Source organism: Furipterus horrens, unplaced genomic scaffold, assembly GCF_987537825.1.
Source record: "Furipterus horrens unplaced genomic scaffold, mFurHor1.1.pri manual_scaffold_4, whole genome shotgun sequence".
Lineage (NCBI taxonomy): Eukaryota > Metazoa > Chordata > Mammalia > Chiroptera > Furipteridae > Furipterus > Furipterus horrens.
The window spans coordinates 176,267,656-176,286,465 of record NW_028327174.1 but is presented as its reverse complement, the minus strand read 5'-3'; the positions used below and the strand labels follow the sequence as shown (position 1 = coordinate 176,286,465).

At 53.0% G+C, this 18,810-nt stretch overlaps 1 protein-coding gene across 4 annotated transcripts in view; it reads left to right on the top strand.

The window, feature by feature from the left end:
- Positions 1-3,507: 3,507 nt before the first annotated feature.
- Positions 3,508-18,810, top strand: part of CORO2A (coronin 2A) — a 51,609-nt gene continuing 36,306 nt past the window's right edge. For 2 of the 4 annotated variants that reach the window (XM_090274476.1, XM_090274472.1), the window contains exon 1: positions 4,104-4,190. The gene's annotated coding sequence lies outside the window, so the exon portion shown is untranslated. Of the gene's footprint in view, positions 3,586-4,103; positions 4,191-18,810 lie in introns of those variants that run through there. The other 2 variants (XM_090274475.1, XM_090274477.1) reach the window with 2 other exon arrangements.

The following is an 18,810-nucleotide window of genomic DNA, read 5'->3' as shown; positions in this document are numbered from 1 at the left end:
CAGACAGAGCTCCCACCAGCCCCCTCCAGGCAGGGAGTCAAGGCGGCCCGGTGACTGTGGAAGCTCCTTGCTCAGCAACGCCCGTGACTGTGCTGGCAGAGCCCTGATGGCAGCCAGCTTTGGTTTGAAGGGCTGGGCGTGCAGGGTTCGCGCATGGAAACCTAACTGTGCTGGGAGGCTCCCGTGCAGGGCAGGAGAAGGAGGCCACGCGCATCCTGTCCCCCACGGGTGTGGGCTTGCGTTGGCCCAGCAGGTACCCAGTGCCCCACGCCACACCCCTACACAGCCCTGGGGAGGAGGTGCTTAGGGTTCCTTTCCTGCCACATCCACAGGGGCTGAAGGCCGCCCCAAGGACACTAGGTTTCCTGCAAATTCCCCACACTGGGGCTTGATGGACTTTCTCATTTTTACTACACTTTTTTCCTATGCTGAGCCCTTTCAGAACCAGACGGTATCGGTGAAGCATGATGGCCATGGGAGGCTGGACTGGAGGGTCCTGACTATACCCCCAACAGACTGGGTGCTGTAACCCTAAGGGCCGTCACCGGGGGACAGGGGGACAGGAGATGACGCTGGTGCTGAGCCTGGTGCCTGGCACGGAGTCGAGTGCAGCCACGGACAGAGTGGCCCTTTCATGCAGGAAAGCTCTCAGGGAGGGCTCCGAGGCCAGCCGAAGGCCCAAGGCTCCAGGAAGCACTGGGCCCAGCTGGTCCCTCTGACTCCAGCCTCGAAAACCAAATTCCTTCCTCAGCAAAAAGTAAACAATCCCAGATCAGACAGGCTGCCAGATAAATGGCACCCTGCTCTCCTGTCTTCCCTCCTCACCCACCCCACCTCTTGGTTCTCCTTCTTCCTTCCTCTTCCCCTCCAGCCCTGGCCCGTTCTCCCCCTTCCTCTCTCCTCCACCTCCTCTCCCCACCCCCCATCCCAGGCAGAGAAGAGGCTGCCCAGAGCTGGGTGCCTACACCCTCCCCTCCCCCACTGGAGGAAGGTGTGAGGCTTTGCTGTTGACCCAGCCCTGTGTAACCTGACCTGGTCCCTACATGACTACACCATAGAATCTTTTGAAAAATACTGGTGCTGAGCCCCACTCAGAGCCTGTCGTGGGGTGCAGACATTATGACACACTGAGAGGTTGGGGGACTGACAATGGGGCCTCCTCAGGCCGTGTGGACAGGAGCTGGAGCCAGCGATGAGAACTGCCTGTCCTAGAGCCCCTGCCCACTACCAGCCAAGCTTGGTTTACAGATGAGGAGCAAAGCGCTCAAACCCATTAACTTGCCCAAACATCACACAGCCATGGAAAGTTTAAGCCATGCTCAAGCCTAAAGTCCCTAATTGCAAAACCAGGGAGGGCTCCTCCCTGCTCATCTCCCTGAGAACCCAAGGGAAAGGGCAGGCCTGGCCCACAGCCTCCTGAGTGGTGTAGGGCCCATAGAGATGGCTCCAGGCAAAGGAGAATGGGAGGGAGAACCATCGCCTGACCAGCAGGCTGTAGCAGGGGCAGGTGAGGATGGAATCAATCCTGACAAGGCCTGGGGCTGCTGCGACTGCTGCTCCTAGGGAGACAGGCCACCCTCCCCCTGCTCTCCCTGAAGGGCTTCGGGGCCTACCCCTGGTGTCAGGTTCCCAGCCCTGCACGGCAGCTGTCGCCCCCATCCCCAGGGGCCGCTGCCTTCCAGGGCTAGAGGATCTGATCCCTTGCAGCCCCACCTTCCTACCCCAGGGGATGAGACCTCTTTCTCAAAGCATCCCTCTCCAGACATTGGACCCCCAGCAAGCTGAGGTTCACACTCCATTCTACAGGGGAGGTGGAAGGAGTTATCCTGGCGACCTCCCTGGGCTGAAATCCCCAAGGATAAAGAGACTCAAAGCAGGAAAAAGAGCCTGGAGGGCACTTTGGGAGCCCAGCACCACCACCACAGACCACCTGTGTTCAGGGCTACTGTCCCCCACACTCAGAACCTCACCTCCCAGGAGCTGCTGCCCCTACTTCAGTTCAATCTCCCATGGGCACAGGGCCAAGTTGGGCAAGTAGATGGAGAATTTGCCTCTTTCATACACACATACACACACACACACCCCTATTCTGGTCCCTTTCGTGGCAGATTAAACAAAGCAGGCCGTGTTGACACCTAGGGAAGAAAGGTGTTGGTTTCCTGGCCCATCCCAATCAGCAGTATGGCCCAGTAAAAGGTACTGGCAAATGGGCCCAACTTTGGAGCCAGACCTATTATGTGGTTTTCTAGCTAGGGGCCCCTGGCAAATCATCTCCACTCTGGCCTCAGTATCCCCATGTGTGCAATGCAGAGGATGGTCAGGGAATAACCTTCCTCAAATGGACCAGGGTTAGGGGGAGGGAAAGGGCAGGAAAGTGAGTGCTCCCCACCCCCAACACACACACACAGCATCTCCAAGAAGGGTCCCTATTACAGAGGCCTCCAATGGCCTTCCCTCTGCCACAGGCCCCAGAGGTCCCTGTCAAACCAGCTTTTCCCCAAACACAGCCCCAGCCTCCTGTCTTCATGGCACAGGGTGGGATGGTGCAGATACAAGGCAGGGAGGACACAGCCACAGAGCAGCTGGGAAGGCTTCCTGGGGAGGAAGGGGTGTTGGTGCCAAGCCGGGAAGGAAAGATGAGGATGTTTAGGCAGTGGGAGATGATGCGGCAAGAGAATTCCTAGTGGAAGAGAACGTGTGAGCAAAGGCACAGAGGTGTGAGCTGCAAGAGCTTGGGAGACTGTCCTAGAGGTGCTGCCTAAGCTCCAGCTGAATCGAGACATTCAGATGCTGTGGCCCTCAAAAGGTTATGGTGCCCACAGCCCAGGTGTAATTAAAAATAAAGGTAATATTGAACCAGAAGTATAAGGAGCTCCCACAACATCCTGATTTTCCATGTGCTTTTTTGAGACATCAAATGTCCACCTCTGTCATGCTGATACTGGAAGTGCGCCTTCAGTTGGCCTACTGAGCAGACCGGCTCTAACAGTCCTAGGTCAGGGCCGCAGAGCTGAGGCTTTGCAGGCTGGACTGAGGGGCTGGGCTTAGGGTGGTAGGCAGGGAGCCCATCAGCTCTGGGCAGGGCAGTGGTCCAGTGAACACCAAGTCACAGATTCGGCCCTGGCTGTTCTTTCTAAGGAGATAAACAAGACTTGAAGTACTTAGCGGCTCTAAGCCTCCATTTTCTTCTTATCTGTAAAGTGGGGGTAATCATAATGCCAAATAAAGGAGTTATCAGGATTAAATGAAATAATAGATGTTGAGTGCCTACTATGTTGCAGGCCCTGGAGATATAACACGGAACAAAACAAGCTTTTCTCAAAGGGTGGAGTGGATATCGACTTGGGCTTGGGAGCCACGCTGCCTAGTGTTGAGTTGTAGCTGTGTGTTCTCAGCTTCCTTATATGTAAATTAAGAGGGTAATAGTGTAACCTCATAGGCTTGTGTGACGTGCGAGTGAGGTGAGGAATTTAAGGTGCAAAGAACAGCGGCTGGCTCAGTAAGCGTTAGATAGAGGTGCTCAAAGTCGGAATCTCTCCATCTCCTCTGGATTGCCTAGGGTACTCAAGACCCCAAGCCTGACAGGTGCGTAGCAGCGCCCCCTCCTGGTTACCCCGAGAAAGAGGTACTTAGCGACTGCCCTTCTGCTCCCGAGCCGAGTTTACCTAGCGCTGCCGTGGCGGGCTCTGCGCGCGCACTTTCCCGGGCGGATAAATTAGATCGTCGCATCTAATTCTCAAATAGCTCTCTGAGGCAGACACAATTACTGTTTTCATTTCGCCATGGGGAAAACGGAGGCTCAGGGAGGTCGAGTCCCTTGTCCGCGCCGCGCAACGACGGACTGGCGGGACGTGAAGCCAGGCGGGTCTGACGGTCCCCAGCCTCAGCCTGGTCGCCGGGGAGCCCGCCCCAATCACTGCGGCGTGTGCGCGCCTGTTCTGTGAGTGTGTGCACGCCCCGAGACCAGCCCCTGGGGGCCAGGAGCGCAGTCAGGGGAATGGGGAAGGAGGGGGGGCCCCCCGCGGGGTGTGCGGGCGGGGCTTGTGCTGGGATCCTGCCCCTCCCACCGGCCCCGCCCGCCAGGCTGCGGGGGGGAGGAGGTGGTGGCTCTAGGCGCGGGGACTCGGAGGGCGGCGAGGAGCTCAGAGCCGGATCCGGACGCCACCGCCACCTGCGCGGTCGTCATCAAGGTAGGGCGGCCCTGCGCTGCCAGCCATGCCTTCCTGGTCTGCGCTGTGTGTGTGTGCTGCGTCTCCCGGCTGCAGCACCCCGGGAGGGATGCTGGGTCAGGGCGCGCCGCAGGGACCTGGTGGGGCGCGGGGGACCTGGCTTCCAGCCCCTCTCCATGACCTTGCACAAAGCACTGCTCCTCTCCAGGCCTCAGTTTCCCCATCGGGATAGAGGGAGCAATGGTGGCCCCCTTCCTTACTGGGCCGTGAGGAAGGGTCGCCCCAAGGTTCAGGCTCTCGACGGCTAGAGCCCGGATGGGCACTGTCTGCACCGCCCACCCCTCCCGCCCGCAGTGAGGCCCTCACACTCTGGGTGTGGCCAGCCGGCCCAGACAGGCCCCCTTGTGGCCTGAGTGCTCCGCGGGACCCTTGTTGGGACTCTCCCCCTCCAAATGAAAAACAGGAGGTGAGGACGCCCCTAGGTCCCTATTGAGCCAGCCTGGGCATGCAAGGTGGGGCAGTCAGAGTCTCTGCTTCACAATCTGAAGCTAGGGAATCTCTGGTTTGGAGGCGGTGGGGTCCTTGGTTGCAGACTTGCCTGGCTTTTAGGAATGATATGGGAAGTCCCTTAAATATGCTCAGGTGCTGGCACCCAGCTCTATGTCCCAGCCCGGAGTGATAGGACTGGCTCACGTCCATGTGTGGACCCCAGAGGCCGACAGTGCCAAGAGAGCTGTGTGTGAGGGGGTTGAGTCTGAGACAGAGCACAATCTGAAGAACTGTGGCTCCATGCTCTCTTAAGTAAAGACCTCTGGCATCTGGTCCAGCTCCTGCGGAAGATTCCCTCTGGATGGTCCTGTTACCCATGGCTCGCCCCTTAGGATGGGGATCTCATTAGCTGTAAACAGCTGGAGTCTGGTGACCTGTTCTAGGCACATAGACAGCATCTGACCCCTCTTCCCCACCCAGGGGCAATCATCTGTCCCATTGATCTTCTCACCTCCAAGCCAAACAGCCCCAGGCCCAGCAGCACTGTTTCTCCAGCTGGAGCCAAAGAGAGAGCAAAAGCAAGACTCAGCCTAGGGCTTGTTCAGAACCCACCTGCACTAGGACCGGAATGTGTCCCTGCACTTCCTGTGCACCTTTGGGTTAGCAGCTGCCTTAGAGGTCTGGTGTGAGAGGAGCCAGGAGCCCTTCTCCAGGCCTTCCTGCTGACTGATCCTCTTCCCCCTCTGCCGCTAACTGCCCTGATGGAGGCAGTAGTTTCTGAGAACCAAGCCATGGCCTTCTGGTCTCTCTTGTCCCCCTCATGACCTGCTCCTCTCCCAGGAGCTTTCTTACAGTCCAAAGAAAGTAGGAGCCACCTGGGTGGGTGGTGAGCTCTGTGTCATCAGAGGTATGTAAGCAGAGGCCCGGTGAGCTACCTTCAACCTCAAGTCTGGGATTCTAAGGGCTGAAGTGCAATGACCATGACGTTGCCTTCTGGCCTTGGTGGAGCTGCACAGAATTTGGAGCTAGACCACAAATGAGTTATTAGCCTCTCATAAAAGCAGACTAAGTATATGTGCTGTCACTGGAGCATAGCTCTGATGCACAGGCTTAAGTGCTTCCTACGTCTCCTGTCATCTCTACATATGTATCACCTAGGCCTCATTTTCCTGCCTGGCCAGTCCAAGCCATTTTGTCCTGGCTTAGGAGCATGGCAGATTCCAATTATTGAAAAATCATTCTGTCCTGGCTCAATTGGTTGGAGTGTTGTCCCCATGTACCAAGAAGACGTTGTGGGTTTGATTCCCAATCAGGGCACATACCTAGGTTGCAGGTTTGATCCCCATTCTGGGCGTATCCAGGAGGCAACCAGTCGATGTTTCTCTCTCACATCACATCAATGTGTTTCTCTCTCTCTCTCTCTCAAATCAATAAACATATCCTTGGGTGAGGATTTTTTAAAAATGTCGTCTCATGCTAATTTTAAAATGCACCATGGAATTATGAATGTCCAAGCTGATAGGGATCTTAAGAAGTCATCTCACACAACCCTGTCATTTTACAGATAAGCATCCCCTGTCTCCAAAGGGGATGTGACTTGTTTAAGGCCACAAAGCAAACCAGCAACCAAACCAAGGGATCCTGATTCCAGGACCAGAGTGTGTGTGTGTGTGTGTAAATACATACCAGTTAGTAAATGAAAGCAATCTGTATTCATTCCTACAGAATTAGCAAGAATAAATATAAAAGGATAAACCTCTGCTGATGGGGATCCTCCAGTGAATCTAATTTTGCAAGACAATCTGACAGCTTGTTACAAAAGTCCATGAAAATTATCTTAATTACCCTTTGCCCCCAGTTTTCTACTTTGAGGACTTTCCCATAAGGAAGTAAGTGCAGAGGGAGGAGGTGAGTGTCGGTCCAGCACAGAAGCCTACGTCCAGAGGAGAGGTCGCAGGACTCAAGTCAGCAGACAGATTCCAGGATGAACTCTTCCTCCCCCGACTCAGACCTTAGGCCAAACCCTTCCCCTCTTTCCGTACCTTACTGACCCATCTGTGAAATGGGGTAGCTTCAGTGACTGCTGAATATTTTCCAGCTCTGATAACCTATGTTCTAGACTTAAATCTCTTTTCACTGAAGCCTTTATTGAACACAGAGATACCAAAGAAAGTTCCTGCCTCTCTCCGCCATCAAAATCCCCTTGGAGGAAGGCAGCTAGGCTTTTTCCCTTGGGAAGGGACTTTGTCCAGCCTTAGACCTTGCTTATGGTGAGAACCTGGGTTATTTTAGAGCATAAAATATGTTCTTTACCAGATATCAAGGGACAGAGTGTTTCAGGGGAACCTGAAAACAATTCAGCAAGATCCTCTATTGATTAAGTCTACAGTCTGTGCCTTGCCTCCTTCAGACAAAAGGGAGTTGCTTTGCAATCACTCCTAGGTGAAGGACGGGGAGTACATGACTTCATTTCTGTGACCTGATATTTATTGGGCATTTCGTGTGTGCTAGGCCTTGAGGTGCCTCCCCCGAGGCCTGCAGGCTGCCATGGGAAAGATTTTAGGTTAAACTGTGAAATGGCCAATATCTGGCTGCTTTTGACTTACAAGAAATGACAATTTTATTAGGTTTAGTTTGAATGGAAAAAGATATAATTAAGGAGCACAGTACCTACCGCCTGCCTGATTCTGTCCAAAGTGCTTTGCATTGTTCATTTAGTCATTCAACCAGTCATTATTAAGCACATACATAGCACTAGGTATTTTGGGGGGGGGAGGGGTCTTGACTGTAAAAAAATAAATTAATTAAAAATATCTGTTGCAAAGGAACTTACAATCTAATAAGGAAAGATGGTGGTAACTGAGATGGAGCAAATGAACATGGGAGTGGAGTGCATTTCTGGTGTGTGGGTGGGATGGAAGGGAGAGCATTGCCCTTTGAATAGGGTGGTCAGGGGGAGTCATTAAGAAAGTGACTTTTGGGCAAAGGCCAGAAGGAGGTGAAGGAGGTGAAAGAAGGAGCTGGGTTGATCTCCGAGGAAAGAGCCATCCCAGAATGGTGGCAGGAACAGCCAGTGCAGAAGCCCTGGGGTAGGACCCTGCCTGGCACGGCCAAGGAAGAGCAGGCTAGGCAGTGCGACGGGAGAGGTGAGAGGAGACAGGTGGGAGAGAGGCCAGGAGTCAGACTGTTCCCCACCCAGACAACATGGGATCCTGTAAGTCTGTGAGGAAGATAACTGTTTTTATTCCTCTTTTTCAGTGAAGAATACAAAAGTACAGAGAAGTGAAATAACTCGCTGAAACAATGTCTCACATAGGAGCTAGAGCAGTGGGGAGCCACAGGTCAGGGGGATAGTGCTGCTCCGGGGCACAGACAGAAGATTGTGGAAGTGTTCCAGGCCTAGGGTGATGAGGCTGGGGCCTGCGGTGAACTTGGGGAAGCTGAGGGGGGAGCTTGATGCTGGGGTGAGGTGGGAGGTCCAGTCCAGGTAAGCAGTAAGAGGAGAAGGAAGCCAGGCTGCTCTTCGGCTTATTTATTTAGCAAACAATAGCATTTCTTATGCTCCAGGTACCATCGAAGATTTTACATACATTAACCCATTCAATCCTCAAAGCAATCTGTAGGATAGATACTATTACTAAGTATTATTCCCATTTTTAATGGGTATATCATATTGTATTTAAATTATATCTCAATAAAATTAAGAAGAAAGTACATTTGCTTTTTCTATTATAAGTACCTGATAATGGAGAATTTAGAAAAAGACAGGAATCAGACAGAAAATAAATTACCCACATCTTCTCTTTTCATCTCATAATCAATGTAAATATTTTGGTGTATTTATTTTCAGTCTTTTTTCTACTATCATCCCCATTTTACATATGAGGACACTGAGGCCCAGAGAGGTTGAGCAACTTGCCTAGGGCCACACATTTGAACGCATGTCATCTGGGGTCTTAATCACTGTGCTCTGCTGCCTGCAGGCAAACCCTGCAATGTCAGAGCTGGTGGGCTCCCCTGAGACAACCCCCTTCCACCCACCCCCCACCTTCCACTCGCCCCACCCCCTGGCATCATTTCTCAGGTGCAGAAAGTGAAGCCCAGTGAAAGGCAGGGCCTTGCTCAACATCTTTTAACCAGCTGGGAAATGATGTGTAAGGTCTTATGCTACTAAGAAGAAATAAGGAGCTAAGAACCTGTGCCGGGTTGATATGGCAGCTGCTTCCAGCCTGGCTTTGAGCCCAGAGCTTGCAGGGAGCTGGCTGGTGGTATGACCCTGCCCACAGCGGGTACTTGGGGACTGCCAGGGCCAACCTGTGTTCCCTGGGCCCAAGTGTCATTCCAGGGGTGGGAGGTGGCCGGTGACGGGGAGGGAGAGTTTGAGGCCTTGCCAAAACGAGCCTGCAGACCTCCTGGGAGGAGTTGTCGCTTGTACTCTGACTGTAGTTTGTTCCTGGCTCTTGTGCCCGCACACTCTTGGGGCTGCCGGCTGTCAGGGATGCAGCCTGGCTTCCAGGCCCAGCTCAGCCACTGAGGGAGCCTTGGGCTGGGGTCTCCCCCACTGCCTCCCGCAAAGTGGCATCATCACAGTGCCAGTGGCAGGATGAAGTGAGATGGAGACAGAAAGGGCTGGCACAGGGTGTGGCGCATGGAACTGCCCAGTGGATGGCCAACTCCGGTTGCCACTCCTAAGCTGCACTGGGGTGGTGGCGCAGGCTGGGGGCTGAGCCTACCTTAGCCAGAGCCCCTCCCCCAGCACTCCCCTTTACACCAGGCTGGGCCGGGCTGAGCCCAATCAGTGCAAGAGAAGCTGGAAATGACCCTCTGGCAGGGACTTGGAATCCAGGATTGCAGATGACAAGGGACACAGTGGAATGAAAGAAGCCACACCTCTGACGAGAGAGACCCAACCTGGCCACTGACGTGCTCTGTAGGCAAGTCCTGTCCTTTCTTCATGCCCCATGTCCTCATATACAAAGGTCGTTAATAATTGTAATGATCTTCACCCCAGCAGCCATCTGTTGAGATTTTTCTATGCTTGGGGAGTATGGATGTGGAAATAAGCCAGACCCATCATTGCCTTCAGGGGCACCCAGCCTGGGGTGGGGTGGGGGTTGGGGAGGCTCCCTGGAGGAGGTGGTGCCTGAGGGCTCCCTGGAGGAGGTGATGCCTGAGCCAGGTCGTTAGTGAGATTTGGAGTCGGCCAGACTCTGAAGGGGAGGAGAGCAGAGAGGCCATTTAGTAAATCACCCCACCTCTCTGAGCCTCAGTCTTTTCATCTGTAAAGTGAAGATAATAGCTACCTGCTTTGCCTAATGTATAGGGTTGTAGTGAGCCTCACAATTGCATAAAGAGTATAGAAATGCTTGATAAGCTATAAAATGCCAGGCACCTGTTCATTGTCATTTTTTGTGATGTCTGGAGCCCCTGGGAGTTACTGAAATACCCAGCCAGCATCTGGGTCTGGGAGAATATCGGCTCTGTGCTCAGAGGCCTGCAATCAAACCCAGCAGGGACAGACAGCCGCCATTGCCCTCACACCCCTTGATTTAAGAGCTCAAGAGGACTTCTGTGCCAGGGCGTGGCAGCCATGACCTAATCACAGCCCTGCCCTGAGGAAGGGGGGACAAGTCGCCCCAGAAACCTTTCAGGGCATAAGCCCTGCATCCTGGTGTGGGCTGGGTGCTCTGGGTCAGGCCTCAGGGACCTGATTGAGGGGGGCTTTCGGGACCTGCCAGGTGAAGGGTGGGAGGGTGGGGTAGCACCCTGAGGTCACATGTAGAGAGAGGTCTACAATGTTGTGTTAACTAGAAAAGCAAAGAAGAGTGCGTGTGGAACGAGCCTGTTTTGAATATGAAAAAAGGATGCATCTACACATATGCAAATAATACAGAAATATTCAGACACACATCAAACTGCTTATCACTAGATGGCAGAATTTTATTTTCTTTTTTTTAAAGATTTTATTTATTTATGTTTAGAGAGAGAGGGGAAGGAAGGGAGAAAGAAAGAGAAAGAAACATCAATGTGAGAGAGAAACACTGATCAGTTGCCTCTTGCACGCGCTGCAACCAGGGACCAGGCCTGCAACCCAGGCAGGTGCCCTGACCGGAGATCGAACTGGCGACCTTTCGGTTGGTGGGACGACGCCCAACCCACTGAGCCACACCAATCAGGGCTTGTCTTTCCTTTATTTTGAAATTTTTATGTGTGATGGATGTTGTATTTCTATAAAGATTTGGCCATATGTGATATACGTTACAGTATAATAATAATGTAGATAGTAATCTGTCCAAGCTGGCGTCTCCAGGCTGGAGGTTTAAGGAGGCACCCACAGCTCTAGGACGTGGCTGAGGTCTGGATGACAACCTGGTGCTGGCCTTCCAGAACAATTGAGAGCAGGGACCAGGGGTGTCTGGTAAATGGGTCACACTGGAGGAGAGGTCACTGGGGGTCCTGGGACAAAGACTGGGGGGTTTTAGGTGGCTGCAGGCACACAGACAGCATTGTGACCAGACTGCCCCCCAAGCCAGGGACTGCAGGCAATGTCACCAAGCGCATAGGCTCAGAGCCAGAAAGGTGAGGGTCCTGCTGGAGTTCCAGTTACTCTCTGAGTGGGACTAGGACTCTAGGTCCACGGCACAGGTTCAGAGGCCATCAGGCTGGGGAAGGCCTGTGCCTTCAGATTGCCTGATGCTTTAGGATTCCACATCATCATACTAGACCCCAGCAGACCCTTTTCCCTCCACAATGTTTGTTTTTGATCTTTGGACCCTGGACCTCCACAGACTTCCCTGTGTCTTTGCACAGGAAACTAAGCCACTGCATCTTTCCTTGAATGCAGGACACCATCTGTGAGAGCTGCCATTCTTGTCTAATCCTTTAAGAAAGAAAAAATGGCAGACAAACTCTGATTATGAGTTGCATTTCAGTTTCAGAGATGTTAAAATGTTAAAAACTGTGTCTTGAAATCAGTTAGATATGACACGTGGCAGACCCCACGCTCAACTAGACCCTTAATTGTATTTTTATTCATTTAATCCTTACAGCAACCTCTGGCTAGATATTCCTTCTTTTTTTTTTTTTTTTTTTCCTGTAGAGAGTTTGGCTAGATAGTCTTGTACTGTTTGTACAGATGGGGAAACAGGAGCCCAGAGAGGTTAAGTGACTTTTGCAGGGTCACACAGCCAGCAAAAGGTAAAACTGGGATTTGACCTCTGCTCTGACTAGATGCCACCACTTTGTCCTCATCCAGCCCCACAAAGAAAAGGCTTCTGAGTTCTAGTCTTTGGGATGAAGAAAGTGTTCACACTGCAGAGTAAACTGTATGCCTGTTCAGAAATGCCCCCATGGACTGGTCATTGAGTGCCCAGAGCTGTGAGTAATGGGGGCCAGCCTGGAGGAGGACTGGGAGATAATGGACAGGATGGAGCTCCAGAGCTTGTTGGCTGGGTCATTAGCCTCATCCTTGTTATGATCATTATCAGAAGTAGTTTGGCCTGTGGCCCACCCTGGAGAAAGACCGAAGAGACCTGCCCCACACGGATATTCCTAGAACCCTGTCCAGACTAGCTCATCCTTGAAGTTATTTTTTTAATTTAATGTTTTGAATGTTTATGGTTTGAATGTTCACGTATTGGTCACTTTCTGCATGTGAAGCACAGCTCAGTGCCATGGATACAGAGCAGAGCAGAGCAGACACAGGCACTGCCCTGGCGGGCTCACAGACTGTAGGAGATATAGTCCCACAAAACCTGAGCAGGTACCTGGATGAAAAGAGAGGATGTGATGGTGTGCAGAGTAGTGTACCTAGTCTGGGGTCACTGCGGGAAGGCTGTTCTCCGGGAAGGGTTTTGAGCTGAGATCTGAAAAGTGAGTCGGTGATGACCAAGTGAGGGTGGGAAGGGGTGCACGCTGGACAAGGAAACAGTGCAAAGGCCCTGAGGCTGCAGGCAGGGGGCTTTCGCAGAATTAAAAGCACTGAGTGTTGCCCTGGTCCCTGGCAAGGTGAGACTGGAGAGGTGAAATGGGCCATGGGTTAGATCATCCTGGACAGCAGTCTGTAGTCCAGGGCTCTCTCTTTCGGTCTGAACCTGTTTTTATTGCTCCATCGGGGGTTACTGACAAAGGGCTGGTCACATCTGGCGAGAAGCTGGAGGTGGGGGGAACATGGTCAGCAGGGGTGCTTGAATGAGTGACTTTGGAAGCAGGTGGAATATTTTTGCGTGATGACAAGGTGCAGGTGCGGCCAAGAGAAGGGATGGCGAGGTCAAGGCAAGGAGGCAATTTAAGATGAGCTGGTCCTTGTGCACAGAGACTGGTGAGGCCATGGCACTTGGCTGAGGTCACACACTAGGAAGTGGCTCTCCTGGAATGGTTTTCTACACTCGGAGTTCCAGACTTCAGAGCACGGTTCCTCTCTTGAATCTTCCTCTGGGGATGAGAACACAATGCTGCTGAGTCTAATGCCCTGGCTGGGAGTCGGGAGGCCTGGGAAGAGAGTCATGGCCTGCTGGGGGACATGCAGGAAGACTTCCTGGAAGAGGGAGCAGCTGAGCTGAGCCTTGAAGGAGCTGGATGTGCAGACTGGTGGGAGGGAGTTACTGGCAAAGGAACCACACAAGCACGCGACTGGCAGCAGGAAGCACGTGAGCCCCTTGGGGATGCGGCACACGGACAGTTGGGTTTGGCTCAGTATAAGGGGAACAACGTCAGGTACTGGCCAGATACCAGCAGCGGGTGGGTGGAGCAGCCACCCTGGCAGGGAGGAGTGTTTTATCACTGGCATTGTTTAGAACTGTAGGCCCATCATGGTAATTAAAAAAAAGTCAGACTTTTAGTCAATATTATTCTTTTTAAGCTCTCTATAGAAAATACACCGCCTTATTATCTACACCTCGGCTGACGGTTGCCCTCCCTACTGCCCTTGCCCCTCCCCCACTTTCCCTTCCTAGCAAGGGGAGTAGAGCCACAGAGACAGGAGCAGGATTTCAGTCCGATGCCTCAGAAGGCCCAGGCCCCACGTCCACAGCCACCCACCGCCGCGCCAGGCCTGGGCTGGAAGACACGGCGACCGCTGGGCTACAGGGGCTCCACATCCAGCAGCGTCCAGGGCTGCCCTTGGCTGTCAGAGCAGAATCTTTTGACATCCTGGGTCTCTCCCCTCAAAACAGAACCTGCTGGAGTGTCAGGACAGCATGACACCCGTCAGGTTACGTTCCCAGCTCACAGATGTCTACGGGACCCCATGGACACTCAAACAACAACCTGAGAGTGGGGTTTGATTAGACCCATTTCACAGATAAGGAAAACGAGGCTTTCGTGTAAAGCAGAGTGACTCCTAGAACCAAGGCCTGCTGTCCCCTATCCCGATACATATGTAAACTTTGCTGGGGTGCACATCTCCCTGCCCCCCTCAGCCACCCTCAGAGCTGGTGGGTGACCTCACAGCACAACAGAGGCTGCCCCAGAGGGCTGAGCAGTGCAGGGGCCTGCCTATGGCCCAGTACAGGGGCCAGTGAGGGGCTGCACTGTGGCTATAGGACTCAGAGGCAGCTGGTTGTAGCATCAAGGACTAGACATTTGTGTTCTGTCTGGGATCTGCCATTGACCAGCCAGGTGACCTTGGACAAGTTACATCCCTCCCCGGGTCCTTGTTTCCTCACCTGCCAAGTGAGGGGGGTTAGATGAGGTGATCTCTGCCATCCTTGCAGCCTGAAAATCCTCTCTGAGTCTCCCCACCTTCTGTTCTGGTGGCCTCTAAAATGAGGTATGTAAAATGCTCTTTGGAGTACAGGAAGAACATTATCTAAACAAGGATATTATATTTAAAAGCTTGGGTCCTGCCCGCGAGGCTCTGTTGGTTGGAGTGTCGTCTCATAACCAAAAGGTTTCGGGTTTGATTCCTGGTCAGGGCACGTACAGGAGGCAACTGATCAATCTTTCTCTCTCACATTGACGTTTCTCTCTACCTTTCTCTCTCTCTCTCTCTCTGTCTCTGTCTCTCTCTGTCTCTCTCTGTCTCTCTCTGTCTCTCTCTCTCTCTCTCTCTCTCTCTCTCTCTCCCCCCCTCTCCCTGTCCCTTTCTTTCTCTCTAAAATTCAATAAATATATCCTTGGGTGAGGATTTTTAAAATCTATTAAAAAAAAGCTTGGTTCCCACTGCTTTAACCTCCTGGGCTTTGCTGTGCTGCGGCCGTGCCAGACACACCACCACGCTGGTGATCACGGCTTGTTCGCATGAAGTGTCATCTCTCCGGTTTTTTTCTACCCATTCCCAGAGGCCCCACAGCTACCTCTGGACCCACAACTGGGGGTCTTGAACTGGGGACTCAGAAAATGTGGATCCAGTTGTTGTGCCCCAATTTACCCTTCCGTTGTAGGGGCTGCTGGTACTCTGCTGACTTTTCCAGCAGTCAAGTCTTGGGCCCTGTCTTCCCTCCTGACTCCAAGGAGCCCCATCTTTCCAGCCTAAATCACAGTCTGGAGAAATGCAGCCTCCCTTGCAAAGATCTGAGAGGGCCCAGCTAGGATGAATGACCCCCGGCCTCACAATTAGAAGACCTTTCTTCCCCAGCCATCCTTGGAATTTGTCCCTCTGAGAACGACAACACAGATAAAGAACAAACTATTTGGTGTGGTGTCCAGGCGCAGGATCAAAGGAAGCTTTGTTTGCTCTCTTAGAAGACTGTCCTGGGCTTGGGGGGTGCTGGAAACTTGGATCCCATTCCTGGTTCTGCCTTGTTTGGGTGGCCCTAGGTATGCTGACTCAGTTTCCCCTCCTGCACCCCATGATCTCTTGGGGTCTGGCCAGCACCTCTATTCTGAAAGGTGAAGTCTGGGATCTTCTGGTGGGGGCGCTGCTCTACTGAGTGGTTCTCAGGCTCCATCTGGAGGGATGAAGGATGGTCTGGGCTCTTTACTGGAGCATTATGGGGGAGGCAACCAAAATGGGGAGGAGATGAGAAACTGAATCATGCAAGAACCTCCCTAACCTGGAGTGAAGCCATCCCCGGGGCATGTGGTCAGGGGCCTCAGATCTCTGAAGGACTGCTGAGAGGCAACGGGTATGGTTTGGTGAGGCTTCGGGAACCAAGACAGGCAGTGGGGGAAATCGTGGGTTTCTGTCAGGGGAAGGAGGAAGTCTAAGGGCTGAGCTCCTCTGGCCCCAGATTGGTGAGCCCCCATTGCTAGAACAGTATAAGCTGAGACCGAGACTTTACAGATGGAATGGTGTGGAAGGGAGGGCAGGAGGCTGCACTGGGTCCCTGGCCCTGAGCAATCCTGGGCTATTGGGTCTGTTTCTTGCCCCTCAGATGTAATAAGATCATTTGGGAGTGGTCTGGCTAAGAATGAGATTAGATAAGAATTAGAGCTTTAGATTCTTTAATGGTTTTGCGTACATGTATCGATGCAGAGTATGTGCAGATGCAGAGCGTGTGCAGTTCAGGGTTAAAATATCCTGCTCGAGGAGGAGGGCCTTGCGCAGGAGCTTGCCCCAGGCCAGCCTCTGCCCTGGGGCACCTTAAATGAATAAACATGTGGAATTCTTGCAGCTCCCCTATACCTTACTTTCTCTTATTGACCCCAGTTTGCAAATGAGGAGGCTGAGGCACAGAGAGGTTGAGGAGCTTTCCACAAATCCCTTGCTGACTCTTGTCTGGGCCCTCTTGTCGCTCCTGTTTATTGAAGGCTCCCTGTGAGCCAGCCTCTGCTGGCAGCCCAGACAGAGGCAGGCGCCCATGTGGTCCTGAGACTCAGAGAAAGTGAGTCTGGGTTTGCAGCTGGTCTCTGACCCTGAAGCCAGTTTCGACCACCTGCCCTCCATGCCTGCTGTTCAGATGGTGAGGCTGTCATGGGAACACCTGTCTGGTTCCTGAGTGCTGCCCTGAGCCCATGTTTATATATTAAGACAAATAGCTGGATGCCTTGCCTGATGTGGCTCGGTGGGTTGGAGTGTCATCCCGTAAATGGAAAGGTCGTGGGTTTGATCCCAGGTCAGGGCACATGCCTGGGTTACAGGTTAGATCCCCAGGGGGTGTGTGTGCAAGAGGCAGCCAATCAATGTTTCTCACATCAGTGTTTCTCTTCCTCTCTCTCCCCCTCCCTTCCTGTCTAAAATCAATAAGCCTGTCCTTGGGTGAGGGAAAAAAAAGAAAAAGAAGAATATTTGAGAGATGGAAAGCCTCAAGAGATCACAGTTCCAAAGTGGCTTGAGTTAGGAAGTTACTATGTGCTCAGGGAGACTTCGGGGGACAGGTTCCTGCTGTCCCCTAACTGCCACCTCAGAAGAGTGACTCCATTGTCCTGAGCTGAGCCCAACTTGCTGCAGCCGTAAAATGGGGATAATTCTCCCCACCCCAAGGCGGATGTGAGGAGCAAATTGAAAGGAGAACAGGAAGGACTCGGTCAGTCACAGAGCAGGGTTATAGAGGTTGGTTCTCAGAGCGTGGTCCCTGGGCCAGCTGCATCATTGTCCCCTGGGAACTCGCTAGAAATGCAGATTTGGGGGCTTCACCCCTGACTTGCTGAATCAGAAATTCCAGGATGGGCCCAGCAATCTGGCGTTCATCAGTCTTTCAGGGGGCTCTGACGGGCTCTCAAGTTTCAGACCCATGGCTGCACCCAAAATGTAAGGGAGACACTGTCACCAGGCCTAGGGGAGTCCGGTGTAGGCGAAAGGGCCTCTTCAGCCTGCGGGCCTGACATCCTTCCTCTACTCTTCACCCTCAGCTGGGCCTCCTGCCCTCCCCCGCCCCAGGGCTTCTCTGAACAAACACTTTGGGCGGAGCTCAGGGAGGCTGGGAATGGGGAGAAGGTGACCTCACCATCCTCACCCCTGGCAGCTGTTACCGGTGCTACCGGGGAATTGATTAAGGCTGAGCAGGAGCATTTAGCTCCACGTTAATAAGCAGGTGAGGGCGAAGCAGGAAGGAATTTCCCGTCACCCTTCCGAGTATGTGGCTGAGCGAGGAAACAGGGTTATTGGGCTGCCCCTGCGGGCGCAGCGGCAACAGAACTCCTTCACATCTGGGGATTCTTACACAGGGACTGGCTTGAAGGATGAAAGAAAACCATTTTCTGATTTAAAAACTCCGGCTGCTGAGATGTGGCCTGTAGTCCAGACCCCCCTGCTCGGTTGCTCTAAGAGCCAAGATCTGTAGAGGCAGATCAAGCCTTGACTCCTGGTCACCAAATCTGCCAGCTCTGCACACTGCTCCCAGATCAATAATGCTCTTTTCCTCCTGAGTCCAGGCAAGGAAGCCTCAGAGTCTTCCTTCTCCTCCTCACCATGCTCCACAGCCCCTCGATCCCCTTGGCGCCGGCCCTGAGATAAAACCCACTTATTTAAGAAAGAAAATACGGGCCCTGGCTGGGTCATTCAGTTTGTTAGAGTGTCGTCCTGATATGCCAAGGTTGCAGGTTAGATCCCCGGTTAGGGCACATAAAAGAATCAACCAGTGAATGTATAAATCTGTGAAACAACAAATCGATGCCCACCCCCCTCTCCCCACCCATCCTCCCTCTCTCGCTCTAAAATAAATTGCAAGGGCTAAACCCATGTCAGCTCTGACCAGGTCAGTTACAAGCCTTGACGTGTTCCATAGTTTCAAGTGCCAGCTCCGTAGCTGGAATTCAGAACCCTTACCCGGCCACCTTTCCAGCTGCGGCCCTCATTGCTCCCGGCATTTGCCCAGATCCCAGCCAAACCAGACCCTTGTGATTTCCTGGATGTGACTTTCGCTTCCCTACCCCGCACGGCATGTCCCCGTCTTCACCTCAGCGTCCCGCCCTGAGTCACAGTACTGCCAGGTGTAGCCCAGCGCCACGCCTTTTACCTGAAGTCCCTTCCCTTCATTCTGTGCTGGGCTCACGCTACATGGCCTTTACGGTTTAGCTCCCAAATCTGCCCTGCAGCCCTCACCAGCTCCCCAGATTTCCACCTCCCTGCTGCAGCCTGTTTAGCCTGTTTGCCCTGAATCAAGTGTGCTGGTTACATGTCAACCTCTCCCATCAATCTGAGCTCCTGAGGGGCAGCGGCTCCTGTCAGGGTCCTCACTGGCTGTCCCCTACCGCGCCCAGGACAGGACAGGTTCCGGAGGGCCCTGGCGATGCTAGTTGAACTCACTCTGGGCCCCAGGTCCCTCGCAAC